The 27,448-nt window shown below is 43.5% G+C and overlaps 2 long non-coding RNA genes across 5 annotated transcripts in view; one reads left to right on the plus strand and one right to left on the minus strand.

Annotated features, from left to right (window-relative positions):
* The window catches only part of LOC309531731, a 38,836-nt gene extending 15,898 nt beyond the window's left edge, over window positions 1-22,938 (minus strand). For all 4 annotated transcript variants that reach the window (XR_014219392.1, XR_014219393.1, XR_014219394.1 and 1 more), the window contains exon 1: window positions 22,501-22,938. This is a non-coding gene — a long non-coding RNA (uncharacterized lncRNA). The remainder of the gene's footprint in view (window positions 1-22,500) is intronic.
* Window positions 8,264-26,732, plus strand: LOC309531757. The gene is made up of 3 exons (XR_014219429.1): window positions 8,264-8,981; window positions 9,136-10,186; window positions 24,991-26,732. It is a non-coding gene; the product is annotated as an uncharacterized lncRNA (long non-coding RNA).
* Window positions 26,733-27,448: the final 716 nt, after the last annotated feature.

Here is a 27,448-nt window from a genome sequence, read left to right on the forward strand (position 1 = left end):
TTCTTGGATTCAGAACAGAAGGAAGGTTTAAACTTTGATGCAAAGGGTTGCATAATGATGACCTATGTGCATGTGTGCTGCATAAATAATATATTAATAAGGTATCATGTCCTGAAGTTTGTAAAACACACCCACAAAAAACACAGGGCATTTTTAGTAATTTAAAGACATGCATAAGCTGTTTGACTAATTCCATTCAAACATATTTTGAGATGTGTTAAGAGCACTCTCATTTCCACTTTGTATTTTCTGAAAAATGTTAACAATCTCCCAAGGAACATATAAACCACAGAATTGAATTCTAATGTCCCTGAGCCATGCTCCCCACTGCCCCAAGACAAGGCAAAACCCTATTTTAGGTCTGGCAGCATATCTGCCACTATCATTATTCCTAATTATTCTTGACATTTTGTCCATTATACCGTCAAGTTCCTCGGAGGATAGAAATAATCATCCAAAAGTGGAGCCTGGTTAATTATCTACATTGTCTGTGAAAGCCGGTGGTGTAATGGCTGAAACATCAATTACTGCAATTGGTGGTGTGTACTGACAGAAGAAATAGATCTTTGAAATCACCCCTACCACCGAATCATGGACATTTCTATCCTCACTCCTTCCTTGCCAACTTTGTGTCAGTGAACCTCATTTGTTAGCAGTAGAAAATGATAAGGGATGTTTAAAAAGGCAGTACTTGTGTGAAATACAAGATGAATGCCTCTAGGGCAATACATATAAGCGTGCCCTTCGCAGGTCATCCAAATATTTATATATTGCAACAAGCTAGCAGCTATTTTTATAGTAGCAAGAAGCAGTAAAGGAAACTATATTTGTGGGATATGATTTGGGACAGAAGTATACGTGCTGAGAATTTTTTTTAAAAGCATTCACTGTGATTGTTAGCATAATTATATTTTATGTCTCTAGTAGCTATTGTAATACAGTTTGCATATGCAAAAGGGGGGTGTCTATTAGTATACATTTTTCGCTCTATAAGACGCACCCGGCCATAAGACGCACCCAGTTTTTAGAGGAGGAAAACAAGAAAAAAAATATTCTGAATCAAATGTTGTTGAAGAGGCCAACGCAACGCAAAGCCTCTTCATCACAGTGGGAGGAACGCTCGCGCTGCGCTAAAGAGGCTTCGTGTGGCTATCCCTCTTGCTGTTCTGGCTTCAGCGAAAGCAACGGACTGCCCTTCATCTCTTCCCCACCTTCTGAAAAAGCGAGCAAGAGCCGAGCCTGTGGAGGGAGAAGGGCAGCCTGTCAGTCCCTTCTCCCTCCGGGGAAAAGCCCCCAAGAGCCACACACACGCTCCGTGCGGCTCTTTAAAGGGAGCGCTGAGCAGAGCCTCCCGCCTGCATTCACTCCATAAGACGCACACACATTTCCCCTTCCTTTTTAGGAGGGAAAAAGTGTGTCTTATAGAGTGAAAAACACGGTATGTGTGGGCATGGTGCCATCATTGTGATGAGGCCCGTGATTTAGCATGTAGAAAGCCCTTGGATAAGGTAGCGTTTATTTGCCTTGCTGGGAGCGTGGGAGGCCACCTTCACTTTCAGGTGGTCAGGTGGTCAGAGAAGACCACACATTCCAACTATATTACCACCACTTTCAGGAAGTTCTGATCACCAAGTGTTTTTTTCTTAGAGGGCCAACAAGGCCTGTTTTTTCAACAGTGAGTAGTCAATCTCCATCCCAGGTGGTCATTATAAGAGCCTTGTAACATTTAGAATTGAGTTGCTTGTTTTCCTCTCCCTTCTGAATCCCCTTCTCCTTGTGTCCTTTCAATTTATGAGCCTGCGGGCAGGGACTCTGCTACTTTCAGGTGCAGCACAATGCTGTCCTATCACCGGCAATGAAGTATGATTCAAATTCCATCCTTCCCTTGACTTCAGGCCCCAAAATGTCTTGAGGCAGTTTACCCATTCAGCTGCAAGCCATCAAATGTTGCATATTTAAAAAGGTAAAGGGACCCCTGACCGTTAGGCCCAGTCTTGGACGACTCTGGGGTTGCGTGCTCATCTCGCTCTATAGGCCGAGGGAGCCAGCATTTGCATGTTGAGTCCCACAATGCCACCCCCCAAAAAATTCACACTTCACACATCAAATTTTGTTTAACGTTTTTGGCATAATTTTGGCCACAACTTTATTCAAAATACAAAAAATGTGAGTGGTTGCTTAGGCATTGGTTATGACTATCTGTCCTTGCCCTCAGGGACAGAGCTGGCCTTCCAACGGAAGCCAGCGTGGGAAACAAGTATTGGGTGAGAAAATGAATCTGGGCATCAGTCCCTCACTTCTCACCCTCATGTTCCTGTGGGGCTTGCACAGCCCAAGTCCGATGCCAGGGACAAGGATGAAAAGAATGGCAAGCCCCTGGATTCCTTTAACGGAATTCCCTTTCCGCACCATTTGGAGGGATAGGCACTTACCCCTCCAAGAACCAATTTTAACCAATGCCTAACCACCATGGAACCTTCAGCTCACCGCCAAACCACTCACAGACCCAACCAAGCCTTCAGCTTAGCCACCACTGCACCCAGCCAAGCCTTATTCCCTAAGGCAGAAAGGTGCACGCCATCAGCTCTGAAAAAGGATTCAGCCTGAAAAAGAATCTCAGGATGGGAAATCACATCTCCACCCAGCTCAAAAATCTTTTCAGACACAGCAGAATTGATGCGTTTTCTGGCCCTTTCTGTGGCAGCTGGGCAACGACTACCCTTCCAAACACATCGTTGCAAAAGCTTTGACCAGAAATTGTTTTGCTGTTGGCACCATTGCCCGCAGCATCTCCAGGTCACCCAAAATTGCAGCACGTAGTGAAAAACAGTCCATGGCCACACAGGTCATTCTCACCCAGCTGCACCCCAACAGCAGTGGGCGGCCCTTTCAGCAGCACCTGCCTCCGAATCAGCGGCAGGAATTCTGGCCGGCGCATTCCCCGTCTGGACAGCCAAGGCAACTGCACATGTGGAGGAAGGCCGAGACCCGGTCCCAATCCGGACTGCCATGCACTGATGCCAGCCCAATGCATGATGCTGTGCCCCACCATCCAGATGCGGACAGCTGCTAAACCTAAGATAAAACAAGCAAAAATTGTAAGACACCAATAATGTTAACGAACATAACCTTTGAATGCATTCGATTTCCAACGACCTGTATTTTATTTCCACTGCCTTATTAACATGCTTTCCGGCCTTCTTGGTGGTAGTTTGTCTAGGCATTGGTTCCCGACTAGCAGCACCTGACCTCAGCAGGGCAGCACTGACGACTGGGCCCCACCATACATTGTGGGGGAGCAATGAATCCCAAGGCAATCGCATCCCACCAGGTGTCGTTCCCGATAGGGGAAAGATGCACCCCATCTGCCCTAAAGAGGGCAACAGCCTTGAATAAAATTAGCAGGGTGCAATATTACAGAACCACCTAAAGCAAGGACCTATTTTATATTATTTGTTATTTTATTTACTTTATTTATTTTATTCTATTATTCACCGCCTTATTAACATGCTTTCTGGCCTGCTAGGTGGTAGTTTGTCTAGGCATTGGTTCCCGACTAGCTGCACCTGACCTCAGCAGGGCAGCACTGACGACTGGGCCCCACCATATCGTCAGTTCCAGTAAACAGCATGGGGGAGCAATGAACCAGGATCAGACTCAAGCTCACCCCAAATGCTCCCAGGGACTCTTGCATGGCCCTACCCCTCAAAAGGAGTCGACAAAAGCATGGCGAATCCTTGGATTCCCTTAATGGAATATCTTTGCGCATTGGAGGGGACAGGTGCTTAAATTATTTTGAGTCCAGGGAGAGCTGCCATCAACTCAATCCAAGCCCTCTTGCATGCAGGAATGCAAACTTATGCTGGAGGAAGACAGCAAACATTCTCGCCCAGCTGTACCACCAGCACTGCGGGAGGAGCTGCACAGGTCACACTCGACCGCACCAAAGGAAGGATCTCCTCCCAAAGCATTCCCCATCTGGAGATCCAGTATATGTTCACATGGGCAGGAAGACTGAGATGACGCCCCAGTCCAAACCCGTCAACATGCTTGCCAGCATAGTGTACAATGCTGTGGCCCAAATGTGCACAGCTGCTCCTTGATCTTTAACCAGCAGACAAGTTTTAACTTGTTGCAGATACTGCATAGGTAAAAATTGACCGACTTCCTGCCCACTGTCCTATGAGGCTGGAGCCTATTCCAACCTTCCAAGGCCCTGCACACTGCAAACTTTATACAAGGGTCTCTGAAAAATAAAGCTTCAGTGTAACAGACATTGCAGCGGACTGAATTCTGATAGTTATAACCGCATGCCCAATCTGCAGCAGGTGGACCAAATACTGCAGGATCTGCTCAGAGGATGGGGGCCAATTCTTCTGAATGGCCGAGAACTGCCAGCTTAAGGCTAAAAAATCCATCCAGGCCTTCCCATAATAGGTAAAAGCAGAAGGGGAAATGGAAGCTGCCGCTCTCTGTAATTACTAATTGTTGTCAAAATGCCACAGGAGGTCTGGAAAAGTCTGGCAATAGCTGAGTCTGGAGCCCAGGATCTGAAGCGCTTCATCTGAAAATCGGACAGTGTGTCAGCGTAATTTGGAGAGTAGAAAGCACAATATTAAACCTTAAGTGGCGCAGCTCGAAAGCATGAGCGGAGGGGCGGAGACTGTGCTAGAGCGTGAGGACTGTTTTGCCAAGACGCTCACCACTACCTGGTTATCAGACCAAAAGCAGATCTGATGGTCACTGAACTCCTCGGGCCACATGTGAACTGCTACTACAATGGGGAAAACTCAAGAAAAGTTAGGTCACATGATTGCCTCACCACACCGGGCTTGAGGCCATAGCTTTGCACACCAGCAGCCCTTGAAATAAAAACCAAAGGGCAAAGATCCAGCAGTACCAGCATGAACCTGAAAATCCCTGAGCAGGTTCAAGGTATCCTGGCATGGCGAACTACTATTGCATACATTCAGGAATTGCTACCATCGCCTGATATCTGCCTTCACCATGCTTGGTAGGCATACACAAAGGTAAGGGGACCTCTGTCAGCATCGCCCTTGAGCCAGTGCCACCAACTGGACTCATCCACTTCAGCCCCAACTGGGCTAGGCGAGCTGGGTAGCACTTCCAGGGACCACCTTCTGCACAGGGACAGGTCAAAGTGCTGTGGACTCACAGCTTAAGAGTTGTGAGCACCGGATTCACTCCAACAAAAAGACAGTCGTCGCACCGCAGAGTACAGCAGAGTATATAAACAACTCGGAGAGCAGCTCTGTAGAATATCTTCTTTATTCTATCTACAACTATACAAACTATATACAGAGCTTAATAGGTCTAAGTATAAATAAATGCTGCACTGCACTGAGTGTCTGCAGCTGCCCTTAGCAGCAACCTTATCTCTACACATGATCTCTAACACTCAGTCTCTCTCCCTCTCCGACACTGACTGACTGACTGACTTGGTGCTGGAGCAGAATAAGTAGAGACCAGAACACGCCTCCTCCTCTCTGGAGAATCAGCAGACTCCTCAGGAGATTCTTGGATATGGGAGGGGTGAAATCTAGGCAGCCTGGCCTAGTGGGAAGATTAGTTAAGTGACCCAGCAAGATCGTATCTGGTGAAGCATCACTTGCTACAGAGGAAGTATTACAAATTAACTTCCTTCAAGGCAGACAGCTTCTCCATAGGCAAGTGGTATGTTTTAGCAACGATATCCAACTGGATCCCTAAATAAAATGGGAATATGGGCAAAAGGTATTGAGCTATTGCTTGCCAGCTTCTAGCCCCCGCTTGGGCAGGGGGCATCTTGTGCTGCCATCATGATATGTAAATTTACAGGGCCGACGCTGGCCAGAACCCCTAAAGAAGTCCCAACAAAGCTGCCGCCGAGCCAGCTTCCTTTTCAGACACACACTCTGTGCAATGCAAAAACACACTCCGTGCAGTGCACACACTCTCCATGCAATGCAACTACACACTCCGTGCAATGCACACACAAACCCTCCGTGCAATGCAACTACACACTCCGTGCAATGCAAAACACACTCCGTGCACTGCACACACCCTTCATGCAATGCAACTACACTCCATGCAATGCAACTACACACTCCGTGCACTGCACACACCCTCCATGCAATGCAACTACATACTCCGTGCAATGCACACACACTCCGTGCAATGCAAAAAACACTCTGTGCAATGCAACTTCACCCTCCGTGCAATGCAACTACACACTCCGTGCAATGCACACACCTCCGTGCAATGCACACACCTCCGTGCAATGCAACAACACACTCCGTGCAATGCACACACCTCCGTGCAACGCAACAACACACTCCGTGTAATGCACACACCTCCGTGCAATGCAACAACACACTCTGTGCAATGCAACAACACACTCTGTGCAATGCAACTACACACTCCGTGCAATGCACACACACCCTCCATGCAATGCACACACCCTCCATGCAATTGCAAATCTAGCAATGCAATGCAATTGCAGCCCGTGCAGCGCCGTGCTCTGCAACGCACAGAGCAAACTGCAATGCGGGCACGCAAAGGTGCTTTCTCCCAGCTGCATATTGCAAATGTGGCGCCTGTTACATCCCTTGCAGTGAGGTAACCACCAAAAGAACTTAAGTGTCCAGGTAGAGCAATGGGGGAGCATGCAGCTGTCCCATACAGGGACCAATCCTGCAACCTAGGCATTACCGGCACTATGCGCTGACCCAGTGAAACCAATGCTTCATGGACCACATGGGGACACTATTCAGGCCGGAAACGCTTCCAGGCCATCGAATTCTAGGGCAAAGCCCTAGGATCACCTGCTAGGCCAGGCATAAATGTTTCCAGTGAAATAGCAGAGTTGAGGTAGCCCACAGCTTGTCCAGGTACCCCTGCTTGCCCTTTTAGAGGGAAGCACCCCTTCAAGAAATACAAAGTTCTTTTTTCACAAATGGGCCAAACTACCCAGCAACAGAAATAGCCCAAAAGGAACAGTTCATTTTGTTTTGTTATAACAATGGCTAAGAGGGGGATATGAACTCCCAGGTCCTAGTCCTACACTTTAGCCACTAAGTCACAATGGCTCATCTCTAAAATGGCAGTCGCCACTACCAGGCAAAACAAACTTAAAGAAAATAAACTTGTTCAGAAACGGCATAGTTCAAGAACATATACAGAGTGCTCATAGTCCTTGGAGGCACAGGGAGCCATAAAGCCAACCTTCGGGGATACTATAAACGAAAGTGATACCAGCTAAGCTGGGAACAGCCCTGACTAGCCCCACAATTTCAACAAGAAAAATGGGGAAAACCTTTTTGCGAAATAAAACCCCTAACGGGGGCTCTCTCACTATTGGGAAAGGCAAGCCACAGATACAGGGAGAATCTTCCCACAGGGCAGGGTAAGGGGTGGGGTGGGAAATCGAACAGGAAAAGGGGGGAATTAAATTATTTAAGGGACTAGAGAGGATTAAAAAGAAAGGGGAAATAAAGAAATAAAGAAATGTAACCAGACAATGAGAAGATTGTCCAAGTGCTCCATGTAATCCGGTGCAAAACGGCCAAGAGGACGTCCAACGTCTGGCCCCTGTATTTAAAAACTCTGACCCCTCCTCCAAATTGGCAACAATCAAAACTCCCCAGCAACCCAAATTTAACCACTTAAAGGCTTGGGTTCCCTACCAAATTTGCCTAGTCACTGCAGGGTGGCTTGTTCCCCCAACCGCAACACGTGCTCTCTGTTAGGGTGAACACGCTTTGTCCGCAGACAGTTTCCAGGTCATGTGGCCAGCATGACTGAGCCGCTTCTGGGAAACCAGAGCAGCGCACGGAAACGCCGTTTACCTTCCCGCCAGAGCGGTACCTATTTATCTACTTGCACTTGTGCTTTAAACAATGATAAATTATGCGATGGACATGCATATGAGAATCAGAGTGCAACCTAGCAAACACACATCTTCCTTTGCATTGTTTCCTGTATAGATTGTAGATTGTTCTAAAAAGCCTTAGGACATTTCAGAAGACAAACACCTTGAATAGCTTTAAGCTGAGTCTAGTTGTCACCAAGATAGTAAAGACGTGTTGGGGCTGTACCATTTCAGCCTGTAGTTTGGGTTCCTCTATTCCGAATAAATTCACTGCACATTAAAAAATAAAAACATAACCCTAACATGCCAGGTCAATTGAGAACCCTTGTTTGTTTGTTTGTTTTTAGCCTTCTTTAGGCACTATTACAAGAAGAAGAAACATGGGTAGAGTGGGACTTCAGTGATATACATGTTGCTCCCCCAGGGATGCATGACTTTCACCAGCTCTTTCCATGATTACAGTGAATCTCTGTAGTGAGGAAGGTCCAGGCAGAAGTTCACAATAATCGTATACGGAGCCACTGGGCTGCAGGGTGGGGCAAAATGGGACCCCCTTCCCACACCCCCAGTCTTCCTGTGTTCCTTCTTTGGTGATAATGCCTGAAGAAGGCTTGTGTGTAGCTGGTTTGTTTGTTTAGAATATTCTTTACCTTCAATCTGAAGTTTTGCAGTCTAATACACAGTTCTATCACTTCAGTGAGAACTAACCCTTGGTATATATGAAATCTTCAATGGCATAGATCATATTAGTGTTTTCAGTCCACCACACACAACAGCATAAACAGCCATAAAAGGATATAGAGAGAGCTGAAACAGACTCATTATTATTGAAAGCCAATTCAGCAGTGTAAGTCCATGGGGTCATAAAAGTTGCACAATGCATCTTGTATACCAAGAAAAGTACAGAAAAGAAAGTGAGGGAAAAGAATGGGTCTGCAGCAATATAAGAAATATAAGAAATGAACAGAAGAAACAAAAGCTGGTGTTTCCTACACTGGAAATGAGTAGAAGAGTATTCCGTAATTCAGACATTTAGGATAGTGTCCTGTAATTATAATTATGAGCAACAGCACTAGGCTGTAAGATGTCTTGTGGCAACTGTTACAGATAGGTAGCCGTGTTGGTCTGCCATAGTCAAAATTAAAAAAATTCCTTCTAGTAGCACCTTAAAGACCAACTAAGTTAGTTCTTGGTATGAGCTTTCGTGTGCATGCACACTTCTTCAGATACACTGAAACAGAAGTTGTGGCAACTGTTCCACACAGCTGTAGCTTAAAGAGCAGCTCAGCATATTACTTTCATTGAAAGGAGAGTTTCTTCCCTCCCGTCTAGGGACATGGAACCCCACCATATCTGGGCTGTATGTCCGGGCTAATATATGGAACAATCACTGTGCAAGCGGTTTTCAAATCATCTCCACATACCAATTGCAACAATGCCATACCTATAGAATGCAATCACAAGTAATGTTGGTTTGATGTTTGTAGGGGTGTGTGCAGCTCCCCACCCCCTGAGAAATTTCGCCTGTGTTACTGGATTTCCCTTAATTTCCCATGGAATGTTCTACACATATTCTGCTAGCACAGACACCTCCAAATTGACTTCCAACAGCATTAAGTAACATGACTGGATAGCGTAAGAGTATGTGACCTTCCCTGGGTAAATGTTGCTAATTTTCTTCAATGACATCTGTCTTCCCTCAAAATCCCTACAAATGTTTCATTTTAGCAAAACTTTCTCAATATACATAGAGTTTTGCTTCAGGCAAAAATCATTAAACATAGAAGCACTTTCCTGGATTACTACCACAAAGAAAACAAACACTTGTGGTTTGTATTAAGCAGTGCTTCAACACACACACAAACACACACACACACACACACACACACACTATTAAAGGAATTAATAGAAGTAAGTGAATCAACACACATGGCCATCTAAAGAAAGGGGGTGTTTGTCTGGAGACTATTAAGTCCAGAATCTAAAATTACCTAACTAAAAGGCTTAGTGCTACGAATTGGTTGGAAGTAAACATTAAAGACTGTTGTTTTTCAGGGTTTTTTTTAAAATTGCTAAAGAGCTATCTTTATTTCTTTTTTAAGATCCATAAATGTTTTAATCTGGTATCGAGAAAATGTATTCCCTTTGCAGATTTACTAGTTTAAAAAATAGAGTTGTAGAGTGTGTTGCATTGAGTGAATAATTAATTTGATCTGAATCTGCTTTGTTATTGCCTGTTACATATTAATAGTTTACCTTTGATGGCGAGGATGACAAGACTGTGTGGTACCATCCTGCAGACTTTGCTACTGACAGGTGAGTGCTCTGTTCTGCTGCAAGACACATATCCTTTGTAGTCGGAGCTTTCTGTTTGTAGTTGTCAACTAAATCCAGTGTTTGTTTGCCACAAATAATTTGATAGATTCCACATCTGTGGAAATGGGGGGGGGGCTTGTATCTGAGGGGAAAAACCACATAACATGCTTACTATTTCTGTTTGAACTTAATTAGAGTATACTATATTTTGTGAGGGATCATGTTATGCCACAGAGTAAAATGAATAATAATGAAAAGAGAAGGGTTTGGGATGCATACAATTTGTCTGGCAAAAGCAACAAATGTATAAATTGTGCGTATTTATTGTAGGAAGAGCTGTGCAATGGGAAGATGTGGTTGAGCTGAAACTATTCAGAGGGTTGTGATTGTTACTCTGCAAACATCATTGGCAGTGTTGAAATTATGAAATTGCAGAATTGCTTGATCCTCTCTTAATTTCACATAACTGACTTCCCTTACTAGAATTAATACTATTACATAGTCAAATCTTATTAGCTATGTAGCTTTGTGACATCATCGTGCTTACCAAATGGCCTGAAGTTGGCTAGGGTTGCTTATACAGTCACTGGAATGAGGGAAGTATGAGGGAAGAAACAGCTGCCTGGGGAAACAGTGATGCTACACAGGATAGCGAATGGTAAAGGTTTTGGTAGCTGATGACTCTCACCCAGTGAGCATTGGTGAGCTTTGATGGGTGGCACCTACTAGTTGGTAGACACCTCAACTAGGGCTGAAGAAGAAAGAAATCTGTGGTTTTTAACCGGCTGACAGAAAGGTGATATATGTATGTGTGTGTGTGTTTGTGTGTATACACACACTCCAGTAATATACTAAGGATGCTTTGCTAACTAGCACTGCCTGTCTGGGGGCTGGCTGCCAAAAGTTAATCTCTACGTGGGGCTACCTTTGAAGGTGACCCGGAAACTACAACTAATCCAGAATGCAGCAGCTAGACTGGTGACTGGGAGCGGCCGCCGAGACCATATTACAGTGGTCCTTAAAGACCTTCATTGGCTCCCAGTATGTTTCTGAGCAAAATTCAAAGTGTTGGTTCTGACCTTTAAAGCCTTAAACGGCCTCAGTCCAGTATACCTGAAGGAGCATCTCCACCCCCATCATTCAACGCAGACACTGAGGGCCTTCTGGCGATTCCATCACTGTGAGAAGTGAGGTTACAGGGAACCAGGCAGAGGGCCTTCTCGGTAGTGGCGCCCTCCCTGTGGAACGCCCTCCCACCAGATGTCAAAGAGAACAACAACTACCAGACTTTTAGAAGACATGTGAAGGCAGCTTTTAATGTTAGATGTATCACAGTATTTTAATATTCTTTTGGTGCCTATGCTGAGTTCCAACTATCTGCTGAACTGAGGGAGGGGCTCCACCCATTTACAGTCTCACGCAGAGTCCCTTTCCTCTGCTTCCCTAATGGCCCATCACCCAGGCTATCACCTCAACACAGGAAGCTAGCCTGGGTTATATTTTAACACTTGGTGGACCAAAAGGATAGAAGGATATTACCTACAGGCGACTTCCTCCCCCCCCCCAATTTTTTTCTCTCATAACAATATGAATATAAATCATTTGTTTAAAGCAGAGATATATCACTAATGCTATTTGGCAATGAAATATAATGTGTGTTTCAGTTATTTACTACGAAGTAGTTTTTGAAGAAAATGTCCTCTAGCAGAGTGATGTTCTAGGCAAATGAATTAGAATTGCATTTGTCATCAGGTACATCTAAAGGTCAACCTGACTTCGGCAACAGTATTCTCAGCTTTTGACAGAACTTGATCAATCTTGTCCAGAGTCAATTAGCATCATGTTATGTGCTGGCTTGGCTCTTCTTATCAATGCATTTATCAAAAAGCATTGCAGATGTTTTTCTCTCCTCTCCTTTTTCCATGGAAGCATTTTGGGAACTCCAAATACCCTACATTATAAATTTGGAAATAGGTAACATAAAGCCTAAGGCCCAGTAATGTCACATCTGGCTCCTAGCATGCTCTGATAATGGACGAAAACGAGTCATTGGGAGCACATGTGTTGCATTTGTAATATACCAAGTTCAACCTCCAGCACCTCCAGTTAAAATACTCCACAAATAAACAGTACAGTGGTACTTCAGGTTACATACGCTTCAGGTTACATACGCTTCAGGTTACAGACTCCGTTAACCCAGAAATAGTGCTTTAGGTTAAGAACTTTGCTTCAGGATGAGAACACAAATCCTGCTCCGGCGGCACGGCGGCAGCTGGAGGCCCCATTAGCTAAAGTGGTGATTCAGGTTAAGAATAGTTTCAGGTTAAGTACGGACCTCCGGAATGAATTAAGTACTTAACATGAGGTACCACTGTATTGTGCTAGATAGATCAATTATTCAAATCAGTATAAGGCATTTTCACATATTCATACATCACAGTCTCATTGTCCCAACCTAAGGGACAAAACCAGATGTGCATAGGGGCTCTGTAATTTGGCGTTTTAAAGACTTAGAAGCTACCACAATGGTCTTGGATTGCTTCGGGGATACAGTGCTGGGGGAGGGTTTATTTATTTATTACATTTCTTTCCCTCATTTATCTTCCAAGGATTTCAGGGTGGTGAACTGTGGTTCTCTTCCTCACAACAACCCTGTGAGGTGAGTTAGGCTAAGAGATGGTGACTGGCCCAAGGTCACCCAGTGAGCTATGGCTGAGTAGGAATTCGAACCCTGCTCTCCCAGGTCCTAGTCTAACACTATAACCACTACACCACACTGGCTCCCCCGATTTAAATTCACACACACAATAACTATATTGCCTGACTTTCTTCCTTTCTGAATCTGACAGCAGCTTTGGTGCACGTGTGAATTTAAATCGGAGACATGCCATTGGTGGGTTAAGCCTCCCTCCTTCTTTCCTGTTATGTACTGAGTTGAATAGGATCCAAATTGCAGCAGTCTGATTGTTCCTAGAACAATAGGATTCAGAATGCAGCAGTCTGATTGGTCCTAGAACAATGCAGCAGTATGATTGGTTGGCAGGAACCACCCAATCCTGCTCCAGATAGAAGTGAATCCACAACCTGATTGGCTTACAGTAGAATTCCGGAATTAGCCAATCATGTGCAGCCCATTGTGTAAATAATGTATATAAAGCAGATACTGTGAGGGGACTTTCATTCATTCCTCCTCACCACTATGAGCTGAATAAAGAGCATGAAATCACTTTGCGACTCTGAGTATATTTCATTTCCTGTTGCTTCTGTTGAATCCTGGAACCAAGGCTTGAGTTTGGGGCAAGTACTCTTTGGTGAGAAAGCCCCAGCAGAGATTTAACATCATAAAACATGCAGCCAAGAAAAACATGGACATATAGGGTGTAAAACCTTTAAAATGTGCTCTTCAAATGAGTTCCAAAATGTCCACTTCCCTAGCACAGAGATAGACCACGCATGTAGTAAGTCATAGACATTTCTTGGCTACTAAACATAAAAGTTTCTAAACAAGTGATAGAGAAAAAAGCTAGTTTCAGACTTCATTGCGGTCTGAAACAAAAGAGGCTGGTTAGTCATGCTCAGAACTCCTCACATACAAAAGTCTGTATGCAGAGGCTTGGTGGCCCATTTCCTCTCAAGTAAGGAAGTGACAACATAGGCTAAGCTTGGCAGGACAGCTTACTCTATGGTTTTAACCCCTTCATGCACTAATTAGATTGAAACATACTAAAGTTATATGAGGCTGGAAGCCTACAATCTAATTTGCACACACACAATTCATGGCTGCTTTGAAAAAGCCTTGGGGAAAAAGTAAGGAACTCTAATCAATTTCTACGTCCCATCCAGTTTGGCTCCAGCTCCCACAGGCATTTTAACCCCTATATTTGCAATGTGCACAATGATGGAAAAATTGCTATGCATTAAGGGGGATGTCTTGGCTACAGTCCCATGTTGCTATTGAATCTGGAGCAGGGGAAGAAGGGAAGGGGTATCTTTAAAGCCTTTGCTGATGTCTTGGACTTATGTCATTGGAATCAGTGGGCAGAGTCTTTCAGCAATGATGACAGGAATATTAGATAAGATAATGACTACAGGAATAGGAATACCCTTTTATGATCAAGAGCACAGGAACAGGAACCTTTTATGGTTAAGAGTACAGGAGCAGGAACATCTGTGATGTCAACACGTGTATAAGCTGACGTGGCTGGATTCCTGGGGAAGTGGGGAGAGGGTGCCTGGAGGATATATATACTGTATGCAATTTCTCTTGCTTTTGTGCTTGCTGTGAACCGATTCATGCAGTGCCTTCTGCTATCTGGAGAGCAGAATAAACTCTTTCTTTGAACCAAACCTCGGTGTCAACCTTCCTCCCTGTTCTGGGAGCAACGCTCACCCTACCAATCGGTAAAGTCTAATAAGGCTACAGTGTCAATTGGAATCAGTGGACAGAGTCTTTTGGCAATGATGACAGGAATATTCAAAAAAACTGAAGTCTTGTTTTAAATAAGCACAGGGCCTAACCCTCTTGAAAGAGTCTTTTCAGCCTCTTTCACAGGTGTTTGTGACAGAATCTTAACACTTAGCATTAAGTGCTGTTTCCATCTTGCAGAAGGATATTGACTGGCTACTGGGCTGCTGTTTGCAGCTGTACAGCTGCTTGAAGCAGCAGCAAAAGTGTTCTGTTTTTGTTTTGAGTTCCTTAAAAAAAAGTAAGCGTGCTTTCTGTCTCCCTTTCTCATAACGGTAACCTCTGTCCTCTGAATTTTTTAGTTTTGCCTACCCATCCAGTTATCTGCATTGCCTTTTTGCTGCTGCCTCCCCTCTACTGCCCAAATGCCACTTGTGCAATCAGAGGGGAAACCCTGGGCCCAGTGCTTCAGCCTGGCTGCAGTTTCACCGTTGGCATATGAGGGGTCTATAGTTGTGGCTGGTGGTCTCCTGCTGCAGCTGTAGGGGCAAAAGCTCATGCTTAAGAATGGAAGGCCACACGATTTTTTTTTAACTCAGCCAGGCATATGTTTCAATTCTGCCTGAGAGGTTTAATTGGTGGCGGACCTCCAACATTCACTTTGGACCTTCTATTTGAGGCAAAAGTTCAGTGACAACTTTGGAACAACTTGGGATTGAGAAATTTATCAGTTTTGTTTTCTCATGTTTCAAAACTTCAGTTCAGTTCACACTGGCTTATGATTTATTTATTTATTTTTAAAAAAAGATTAAACAACAACCCCCCCAAAAAACCTACAGGATATTCTGTACCTTGCATTGTAAAAAAAAAGGGGGGGGGTAAGAATACAGAAGTAATGTTCTATTACTAACATCTCCCATCATCTCATGTGAGTTAAGTATTTGCCTTTCTTAATAAAATAATCCTTAAGATGAAATTGGTTATGGAGTTGAAAAAAATCAGAATGATTCTTGGAGATAACTGAGTAATTTGTGAGTTTTGGGCAGGTTTCTGAATTTCATTATCATTTGGCTGCTCAGCTCAAAATTATAATGAAATTGCATCAGTGACCATAGAATAATTGCTTTGATGTAAATTTATTTTTTATATTAAAAAGCAAAGGGAATAAACTGCAAAATGATGGACAACATATCTGGATTTTCAATAAAAACCACCATCCCACCATTGATGCGGTGTGCTATTTAATTTGGGCAGAATCCAGCCAAAATTAAACTATTTTAATTGTCTTGGATTTCAATGGGGGAAAGCTAAACACATGCTTAACTCTCTTTAAAATCAGTGGGTCTTTAAAAATATTGGATTTTGGCTAGATTATGCTTTTTATGAATTAAATATGTTAACCTTTCCCCATTAAACTCAACATAATTTAGATAGGAAAAAAATAAAATCTGAAGAAAAAACACATGCAAAACAAACCACAGGCAGCCCAATTAAGTGTCTTTCTCCAGATCATAATGCCACAGTTACTAATTAAAAATGTGGAAGTCTCCCCCCCCCTTTTTTTAAACAAAGGAAGACCAAGGGAGCAATCCTACGCATAAGAAGCCGGAATGAAATAAACTGGCATAAAATTACACAGATCTAAACTCTGTTCAGCAGCGGTGCTACTGATAGGTGAGCCAGCTTAGGTCTAATAGAGGGCAGGGGAGCCTTTAAAAGAGTGTTTCGTGATGCATCTGACAAGCCATTTTTGGTGAAAACAGAATATTGGAGGGACATTTTGTGTGAGCCATCAGGACTCTCTCTCTCTCTCTCTCTCTCTCTCTTTTACCTTATGAGTTGACCTAAGTCTCAAAACACCACAGATCTCTGAGCCTTTGAATAACGGTCGTGGAGAAGAATGAAATCATACAGTGGTACCTCAGGTTACATATGCTTCAGGTTACATACGCTTCAGGTTACAGACTCTGCTAACCCAGAAATAGTGCTTCAGGTTAAGAACTTTGCTTCAGGATGAGAACAGAAATCGTGCTCTGGTGGTGCGGCAGCGGCAGGAGGCCCCCATGAGCTAAAGTGGTGCTTCAGGTTAAGAACAGTTTCAGGTTAAGTATGGACCTCTGGAACGAATTAACTAGTTAACCTGAGGTACCACTGTATTTGGTCTTAAATGAACTTCAGCTGATAATGGTGATTTCTGGAACAGTCAAAGGTCCTCACGTTCTGGCTGATGTAGAATAAACAGGGTGTTTCAGATACTTTGCAAACTTTTTGCTCTTCTTGCTCCATGCTATCTTGCTCGTCTATCCAGTGTGAACAGGTTCCCACACTGGATATGAACCCAGGTTTTCATATTCTAAGCCCAATACTCTACGTTCCACACTGACATGCTGTTATATCACTCTGGCTCTCTGTAGCCCATCTGCTTATTGCAACTGATGTAAATGAGAACACCAATAGAATTTTGCACTGACTGCCATGTCTGCTCATGCACGTTCTCCATGTAGCCAGCAGTTTGGCCACCAAGTTAGTGCCTTTCCCTACTTCATGATATTTGCTTTTAAAATGACATTTACTTTTAAAGTGACACTTTCCCCCACCTTTGAGTGGCATTTTGATGGCACGCTCTGCAAATGTTTGGCAAAGATTTGTTGAACTGATTAAAAAGAAAAGTCAGTACAATGTGGATGTTGATTTTTCTAGTTGCTGTGTTGGTTTTTTAGAATGGCTGACATTGTTTAATGGGAAATATAGAGCATTGTATCTTTTTGGCAGCAGTAGCAATACCCCCCCCCCGCCACCCACACAGAAACTGCATGCATGTGCCGACTTCATTAAATTGCTTCTGCACACCTCTGGTGAAGGAGGCTGTGTGTCAACTCTGACAAGCCACAGAACCACTGCAAGCAATGAAGCCATTAAAGGTGCTTAATGCATCCATCACAGATTCAAAAATTCCACTTTGTGTCTTATACAAACCCTCCTTGTCTTTTCACCCTGGAGACATCAAGTCACAGAAACAAGTCCCTAGGCATTCCCGACCATTAGTTATCATTATTTTCTGTGTACTCTCAGCTCCATTCATCATGCTGGCACTGCTTTTGCAAATGGCAGCTACTGAAGTTAATGGACCACATGTTTCGTAACCGTGCTGCCTTTCTGTCAGGGTGAAGACAACAGATGTAACATTTCCAGGATGGTAGAGGTGGCTCATTAGAGCTCTTGCTTCCCTCCAAACATGCATAATTTCATATCCTGGGGCAGCCTTGGTTGGGGGAATGCCCTATTTTTCAGGTTTCAGCCTGGTTCAGTTGAACAATAGTAAATCCAGCTGAAATGCTGTGACATCACAAAAACATATCTCCACCAACTGCAATATTTGAAAATTGAACTTTTTGTGAAGTGTAGGTTACGTAAGGTGTGCAAGTGTGTCCATGGCACATGCTACTTAGGCAACCAACTGCCAAGATACACAAAAGGTGCAACAAACTGGGCTTTTTTGGCATGGAAGACAATCAACCAGTCCAGCAATTTGATAGGCACACCTGGACACAAGTTCCAAAACTGGTTTCACACAAAATAAAAAAAAAAATCCTTCCAGTAGCACCTTAAAGACCAACTAAGTTAGTTCTTGGTATGAGCTTTTGTGTGCATGCACACTTCTTCAGATACCAGTCACACTTATCAGTCACACTGTTAAGAAAAATGGCTTCAGATCCAGAGCCTACATGGTGGAAGTGAGTTTCACAACTGCCTCAAGCCATGTTGGGTGAGGGTGAGAGAGAGAGAGAGGGGGGAGAGCTTGGGAGCTTGACTGGAAACATCACAAAGAGAATTTTCTCTGGACTATCTGTTTGTGCCAACCCTGCCCTCTACTGACTGGAGGCATGCAAGATTGCTGAAACCCAACAATGTTTTCCTCATTTTATAGTTGATGTGTTTTAAATGTATGGTGTAGATGCGGTGAGTGTCTGGCACCAAAGCACCCAGTGAGTTTCATGGATGAATGGGGAGTGGGATCCTTGTCCAGCTTGCTAGCCAACCCATCTCTGCAGCTGTAAGATTTGGGATATCATGAGTGCTTGGTAGGCATAGGGTCATGTGTTTGTGTTTGTGGACATATTGGCAATAGGAATATTCTTTAATATGGTTTCTGTGGTAATTTGCCTTACGAGGGGAAAGTTTGCATTAAACCAGCCTTCCCTAACCTGGTGGCTTCCTGAGGTTTTGGACTTAATTCCCATTGGATCCAGTCAGCATGGCCAAGGGGTGATGGGAGCACCAAGCTGGAGGAGTGTTGCACTAGATTAAAGGGCGTCAGGGTGGAACACACCAAATTTTGTTGGACTCTAGCTCTTATCAGCCCCAGCCAGTGTGGAATAATGGGAGTTGTTGTTTAGCATTATCAGAAAGGCATGATGTTGATGACCCCTGCACTAGGTTATCCTTCTATGTCTCTAGCTTTACCTGTGAGATAAACCCAAACCTATTTGACCATAATCAAACTGTGTTAGCAAACTGTAATGACATAACAGCTGCTAATACACCAAATCTCATTATATATTATTAGTCTTGCACTGGAGGTTTGATAGAGTATTAACGACACTCAAGTTTTTTATTGCTGCACAATGGAATATTTGAGCATACTGGATAGCAATATGATGCCTAACTGGATGCAGATAGCAGCTATGTCACAGATATCTCCAAACTATTGGCCTCAACACATTTTTTCCTAAATAATGCCTAGCATTAGGGGTCACTAATAGGAAAATATTAACAGTTAACTAAATAACTTGCACAGCTCCTAAAATTTTTATAGCTCCTGGTATCCAACTGTCAAATTGAACTGGGTTTCAAACTGGTAGCAGTTCTGAATATAGTAAGAAAGAAGCATTGGAAGCAGAAGATATATTATTAAAGATCTCTGGAGATAATTGTGACCAGCACACATGGTGACATCTGTGATCATACACAAGCTCCTCATTAGGGTACCCTAGCATGCCAAGACAGTTCTTTTTCTCACTGGTGAAAACACTATTGGAATTCATTGCCTATTTCTAGAGATCAATCAGATTTTTTATATATTTTTTTTAAAAAACCTTCCCTGTAGATGTTGCTGCATGGAGGAAGTAAAATCTCATCTGGTGGGGCAGGCACCGCTTCCAGGTGGGGATTTATATGAATGTGATGGCAGGAAAATGTGCTAACATGCACATGCAAATTTTGCTCATGCAGATGAAGGCACATCAAATAGAGGATTTTCCAGAATCTGAATCAACCAATCCATTTTATGCAAATAAAATTGATTAATGTAGCAAGGAGTGAGGGAGGAGTGAGCAAGATGGATTAATACCTGAGGGTGGTTTCATCCTATTTCTCTTCCTAAACACACTTCATATGTATTCCTCTCAAAAAAAATTAAAAAAATATTCTCAGTTGTTGGGCAAAAATGATCATCTTGTAGAAAAATCTCAATGAAACTGACATGTGCTGGAATCGGGGCTTTTTTAGGGAGCCCCAAGGGGCAATTTTCCCAGGGCCTCACACATGAAGGGTCCATCAACACTGGGAATGCTGCACTGTTGCCAAATTGTACAAGCAGCAGGCAGTAAGGAACTGCCTTCTCCACTTGCTGCTGATCTCAGCAGTTGGCTTGGACCACCAGGCCTAACGCACATTGGGGAAGAGCAGCAAGACTCCATGAGACTACCTGTTTAAATGAGAGTAACAAGAAGGCAGAAGATTTCAGCTCGGTCCCCAGAGGCTGCAGTCCCATCCTGTAAAGTCAACTTATGGGTCATTTCCAGGAAGGTCAGATCACCAGGCTGTTTCTCAGGGTCAGCCAAGACTTGCTTTTTAAACTCTGAACTGCCCATTTCTATTCAAGCTAGACATTGCAAGAAGATTGCAACAGTAATAATAATAAAATAATAATAATAAACCTTTATTTGCACTACACCACCTGTGTGCAGTGAAATTAAACAAGCCCTCCCCCCCATACATTCAGTCTCGTTCGCGCTCTGTGTGCTTGTCAGAAGTCAATTACACCACTATTTTTTTTCCATTCAGCAGCCCAACAGCCCATGGATAAAAACTGTTGGTGCGGCTGACTATAATTCTGTATCTCTTGCCTGAAGGTAGGAGATTAAAGAAGTGCTGGCCAGGGTGTGAGTCATCCCTAAGAATTTTCCTCACTCTCCGGAGGCAGCGGTCTCCCGCGATGTCATCTAGCAAACTCCAGGGACAGCCCATGATGTCATGTGCTGTATTCACCACCCTCTGTAGGGACTTCCTGTCCGTGGCTGTCAAACCAGCGTACCACAATGTAATACAGTATGAAAGGACACTTTCTATCATTAATCATTTTTTTGTTTGACGTTGTTCTTTCTTAAGACCCTGAGGAAATGGAGTCTCTGTTGGGCCTTCCTAACCACTTGGGTTGTATTGAATTTCCAAGTGAGGTCTTCACTAAGGTAAACTCCCAGGAATTTAAAGGAAGAGACTGTCTCCATACAGCCCCTCAATATACAACGGGGCTAGTTCCTCTCTCTTCCTCTGAATGTCCAATACCATCTCCTTTGCCTTGCTGATATTGCAAGAATTTGATGCCTGGATTGCTATAGCTTTACCATAGTTGTCGATGCACTGGTAACTTCCAAGTTGGATTACTACAGTGTGTTCTATGTAGGGCTACCCTTGTGATTGATCAAGAGGCTGCAGCTTATGCAGAATGCAGTGGTTTGTTGGGGAAAACGACTGCCAGAATATTGCACCTTGTCTGTGGGACTTGCATTAGCTATCAATCTGTTATCAGGCCAGGTTCAAGCTTTTGGTAGGTAACTGTGTTCTGCAGGAAGGTTTCTCCTTGAATTACCTAAAATATCAAAAGCCCTCTCAACATTACGTACCTTGAAGCAGGGCTTTCTGTTTGTGGCTGCCCCTGTTTTGTGGGAAAATATCCCTGATGAGATTCAGCGGGTGGCCAATATTTGTACTTCCCAAAAACATTTTTGTTACAACAAGCTTTTCCAGCTGGATGAAAAGATTTCAGCCTTAGGTGTTCATTGTCTATTGGTTTTAAACCTACCTTTGGTGTGTTTTTCTGTTTTGCTTTTAAAACTATTTTAATTGCTTTTATGGTGTGCTTGAGACTCTTGTGAAAGGTGATACATAAATTAAAAATAATAGCAGCAGCTGCAACAACAACACCACCACATGGTATATACTTAGGTCTGCAATACCCCATCTCTCCCATTATGGGGGGGGGAGGTATACTATATATGGGCTCAAAACTGTTGTGCTCATGTTTTTACTGCTGTCTTGAAATGCTAAACTACAAAAACCCAGTAGTAGCCACTGGAACATAATTATATAATTGCCCTTGCAGATAGTGTAGACAGTAGAGATGGGCTCAATATGTCAATGAAATAGTCATTCAAATATGTCCATATATTATATTTGAATGGTAGGGGGGAAACACATTCACTGCCCCCGCTCTGCAGAAACATTATAACTAGTTTTAGCCTTTCCTGGTTACTTTTCATCCAGATTTTGACCCAATGGCCTTATTTCCTCCCTCAGGAAGCCACACAGATCTGTGCCCATCAGGCCATCTAATTATGTTGCTTTCTTCAGCTTCAGAAAGAATCTATGGCATATGCAAGATCTAAGGACTATTAGACCTTGTCGGCCTGACCAACGTTGGCAGCACGCTGTGTGCCATGCTAGATATATTTCAGTGATCAGAACTCAAACCTCTAATATAGTTTAAATTCATTTTGAATATTTGATCTTTCATTTGACCTAAATAAAAGATGAACATGGAGATTTAAGCAGGCCAACAACTTGTTTTTCTCTTTCCTGATTAAAAAACCCAATCTTCCTGTCAGACTGGGAATATCCCCTAACTCACCCAGTTTAGGATATTCCACCATTCTTCAGCGGGGTTTCTTTTCCTTTCAGCAAAGTTAGCGGCTCACGTATATGTCAAACAAATCTTCAATAATAAAGAAAACTGTAACACAATAACATACTGTCTGAGAGAAGCAAAAACAACATCGTGAGGAAAGAGTGACATTTGGCTTCTCTGACTGAACTGAACTGAACACACACTGAAGGGAGGGGCCAATTCCGGAGCAGAATGCACAAGCTCCGCCCACCAGATGCCAGGCATTCTACTATTCATATTAGGCCCCAATGTTTTCCTTGCAGTTGACAACTTGTTCTCTTTCCTGAGTGCATAATTCACTGGGAAGTTCTTCTCTGGAAGTCCCTTGAAGATGAAGAGGAGCTCTTTGCAGCCCTCAGTCATGTGAAGAGTAAAGATACTGCAGGCGAAAGAGTCTTCAGCGATAGGTAACAGGGTGCTTTTTCTCACATTAAAACAAGTTCCCTGCAGTCAAACAGCCACACTTTGAGTGGCTTAGCGTACAGGTAAAATGCTGAGCCCCAAATCATGTATGCATTAATGTAGTCATATTTATTTAGATATTTATACACCACACTTTCATAGGAAGTTTAACAAGGCAGTGTGCAACATAAAACCACAACAATAGCAGTAAAAACCATCTATAACGTATGAATGAAGAATGCTTGGTCATAACTAAATAAATAAGATTCCAAAGCCCTGTGTCAGGGAATGGCAGGGCTCTGACAAGTGTGTGACAGAGGCAAGGTGCCCAGAGATTGACCCAGAGAGGAGGGCAGTGATTTATGGGGCTTGGTGTCAGAGACAGAGGTGCAGGATGTATGGGAAGTAGAGGAAGAGGCTGTTCACATGAGGGGCAGGCCTGTTGAATCCCCACCATCCCCTGCCCTACTGTCTCCTAGAACCAGGAGGTGCTAGATGATGGAACAACAGGGACGACTTCCGTGCATGAGAAGTCTCAGGTTGCACTTGCACACTCCATCAGACAAGAGTACATAAGCCTGGGAGGAGCGGGGACACAGTCCCACTGTTGTTTCAACTTCCCCACCATCTATGTAGTACACCTAGTACGTCCAGTACACCTTAAGAGCTGCTGTGTGTGCTTTGGTCCCTAAAGAATGAACTATCATTTGTTTGCCTTCCTTGGCTGGGTGTGTGCAGGACAGGCTGTCTGAACAATACTATTTCTAAAAGGCATCTGAGGGAAAGCAGGGATGACTGCTATCCAACTTCAGTTGTTGTTGTTGTTCTTTATTTGCATCCCACCTTCCCCCAGAAATGAGACTCAAGGCAGCTCACAAAAATTTAAACAAATGTGGGTAAAACACAGAAAGCTAAAAAACATATAAAATATAATAGTTCAAAAGTAAACTATAATAGAATTTCATGTTTATGCCAGGGGAAAAGAACTATGTCTGATTGTGCCAGTGCATTCTGACTGCACTGGCCGCATGCAACCCTCATGGATCAATTCCAAGGGGGCCCTGGAATCCCAGCAAAGTTGATTTGGACTGAACTGAACTGATTAATCAGTTCCTCTGCATTGAGAGGCATCTGGAATCCATGAAAGGGGACACTGTTAAAACCCAACACAGGACTCCAAGCACAATGCCTACTGATAGCTCTGTCAGAGACCCTGAGCCAGTGCAGCTGGGTGGAGTTCTGTCCCAGCTGTTCCCTAAGGAAAGACTGCTGATGCAAGTTGAACTTCTGCAAGTATTGTAGACATTTTGTTAGTCCCCAGACTCTGGTCAGTGAGAAACCGGCAACCCCCATTTTAATGGGAATAGAGGTTGCAGGGCTGAGACTAGACTTGCTTTGCTGCTGTGGAGATCAGTGCTTGTAAACCCAATCCCTAATGTCTAGACAATTCCTTCCATGTAGGTGAAAAAATGAATAGAAGACAAAACAGAGCCCTTAAGAAAACCAAGGGGCTGAACATTACTCACCCAGCACTACTTTCTAGGTACATTAAACAGGTAGAATCAAAACCACTACTAGCCAAATACTCCAGAAGGATCTCATGGCTGGGGGTACTGATTTTTGCTTTCCTGTCTACTTCCTAGTGTAGGTCATCAATGAATATGACCAAGGCTGTTCCTGTCTCAGACTTAAACCTAAACCCAGATTTGTTTCTGTATCTTCATGCAGTGAGAAGAGCCTTCTTCATCTGTGAAATGTCCAAGGCTATGAAAACTTAAAATATAAGGGTGGAAATTGGGTGGAATTCTGACCTAGAATGGGAGCTAGTTTAGAAGCCAATACTCTGATCGTATGTGGAGCAACTGCTGTTCATAACTGGGAATGATATAGAGGATTAGTTTGAAATACAAAAACATACAAGTCAGTTACCTAAGGTCTGTACAACATCAAATAAAATATTTAACTGAGCATGTATAGGTTCACGGTCTTCTTCAAATATTAAAAATAAGAATCATTAGTGCATAACCTATTCTCTTCTATTCATCCCTGCAGGTATAAAGTTAGATCACACATGTTGTCTGTGAAGTCCTTGCTCTTGACTATGTTGAAAGCCAGGCAGTGAGTGAATGGGTAGCTTGGAGCAAAGACATTCTATAAAGAGTGCCCTTCACTTATCAGGTGATACACAGCATAAAGAGCAAAGTGTGTTATTGAAGTGTAACAACCCAAATGAATGTTGCACAGGTCTTCTGTAGCTTGAAAGTTTAGTTAAAGTTATAGATGCATACAGAATATTTGACAGATTCATTAAGAATTTGTCATTGGTGCCAGTAATACAAATCAGAGAGAGTTGGCTTATAGCAGCCAGAGCCTTTGACTTTTAAAAGTTCATGCTTGCTAAAGCCATATATGACCCAATCTTCATTTAACCTATGGAGATCGACTGCCCCCAGGCCCACACCATAATTCACCTAACTCTCTGGGCAACTCTATGGAGAAAATGGAAGGTGAAACTTGAGTGGAATTAGTAAGAATTGAATATGTTCCTCTTATTTCCATGAAAAATAGCTTTGAGTGTGACCAAGTGTGTGTTAGGTGTATGTAACTGGACCTACTCACTTTTGTACCAGCTCCTCCCCCATCCCTTGACCTTCCCGCCACTTCCCACTTTCCCCTCTACCTCCCAGAAAGCAACAGCAACACAACTGACTGGAGGTGACATGAGCAGCAGTACCCCACCACACAGCTTGCTATTCCTGCTGTCAATAACATGATAACTGATTTTTCCAGTTGCCCCACCCCTCCTGTACATTCTAGTAGTGTTCAGTTGTGGGATGTACTTTGGTTCTGTGCTCCATTTTTAATATATCAGTCAGATGCTCCAATGGTGCCATGCCCCTGGGTCTTCTGCTCCTATTAATCCTTTAAGCAAGTGTCCCTTGCAATTCAAACAGCAGCTGAAGAGAAGAGATTTTGTTGGCACCATGGAAAAAACCAAGTCTAAACTCCCCCTCCTCACTGTCCACAGTCCTAAGGCTGGTTAGACAGCCATAATTTGCACAATTAAGCTCACATCCCATGTGACCCTATGAAATGTGACCTTTGTCTGAATGAAATCTACTGCCAATCAGAAGAGACAACATTAGGCCAGATTCATTACAAATCAGCTTTAAATGTCCACATCTCCTTTTTTGCAATAGCAACAACAAACAGCACAACCATGGGTACAATTCAGTGTTGCCCTATTGAAATTGTTCTGTGAGTTCATTTCTGACCCAGCTAGAGAAGCTGCTTCTGCTGGGCATGACCACACTTCCACCTCATCCCGACCCTCCTCACCCAATCTTTGGCAAGAGTAAGGATTGTTCTGCCCGTGCATTGTCACATGATCTGAAATTTAGTAAAAGAAACACCTGAAAATTCATTAGTACATCTTTCTGAGAAATAAACGACTCAGCCTGTACTCCACAATGATTGTCATGTTTCCAGTGACAATTTGGTAAACCTATAGTTCAAAATAATCCAATTATGAAAATTTAATATGTATATTGTAACTCTGTATGTATTCTGTAAGTATGTATATGTAACTCTCACAAGGAGGTGGATGTAATGTATACCCCAAACAGTCCACTGTTTTAGAGAGTCTGAAAATGGAACATTTTTACATTCATGCTGAAAATATATTTTTTGCCTCAGTCATTTTATCACATGTGGTGCTCCTGTGAAAAGGTGAAGGGTTTAGGGCAGGCTTCCTCAACCTCGGTCCTCCAGATGTTTTTGGCCTACAACTCCCATGACCCCTAGCTAGCAGGACCAGTGGTCAGGGATGATGGGAATTGTAGTCTCAAAACATCTGGACTTTATATGCACAGAAGTGGAAAGAGAAAGAATTACCAACAAAGGAGAAATGGCTTATGAAACTGATGGAATATGCTGAAATGGTGAAACTTCTAAATTAAGAGGACATAATGAGGAAGTTTAAGGTGGAATGGAGACCCCTTATGGATTATCTATCAAAATATCACCAATATGTGAAGTCATGGGCAGATTTGAAATATAAGCAGTGGGTTAATGAAAGATGTAATGGTTTAGATAATGAAAATGTACCGTATTTTTCGCCCTATAGGACGCACTTTCCCCCCTCCAAAAATGAAGGGGAAATCGTCCTATGGGCGATAGGATTCGTCCTATGGGGCGAATGCTGGCTTTTGCTGAAGCTTGGAGAGTGAGAGGGGTCGGTGTGCACCGACCCCTCTCGCTCTCCAGGCTTCAGGAAGACATCCGCAGCCTAGGCTGCGAATAGCAGCCTGCCACCTGACGTGCGGGTCACCCTGAAGCAGAGCGCCCCTCGGGCCAGCAGACATCCGCAGTGTGGGGAGCCCTGCAGGAGTTCCCCGCAAGGCTCCCCACGCTGCGGATAGCAGCCTGCCGCCCGGTGGGCAGGGAGCCCTGAAGCAGAGCGCCCCGTCCGCCGGACAGACATCGGCCAGCCCCACAAGCTCGGGGGACA

The sequence above is a fragment of the Podarcis vaucheri genome (genome assembly GCF_965113315.1).
Source record: "Podarcis vaucheri genome assembly, chromosome: 4".
Classification (NCBI taxonomy): domain Eukaryota; kingdom Metazoa; phylum Chordata; class Lepidosauria; order Squamata; family Lacertidae; genus Podarcis; species Podarcis vaucheri.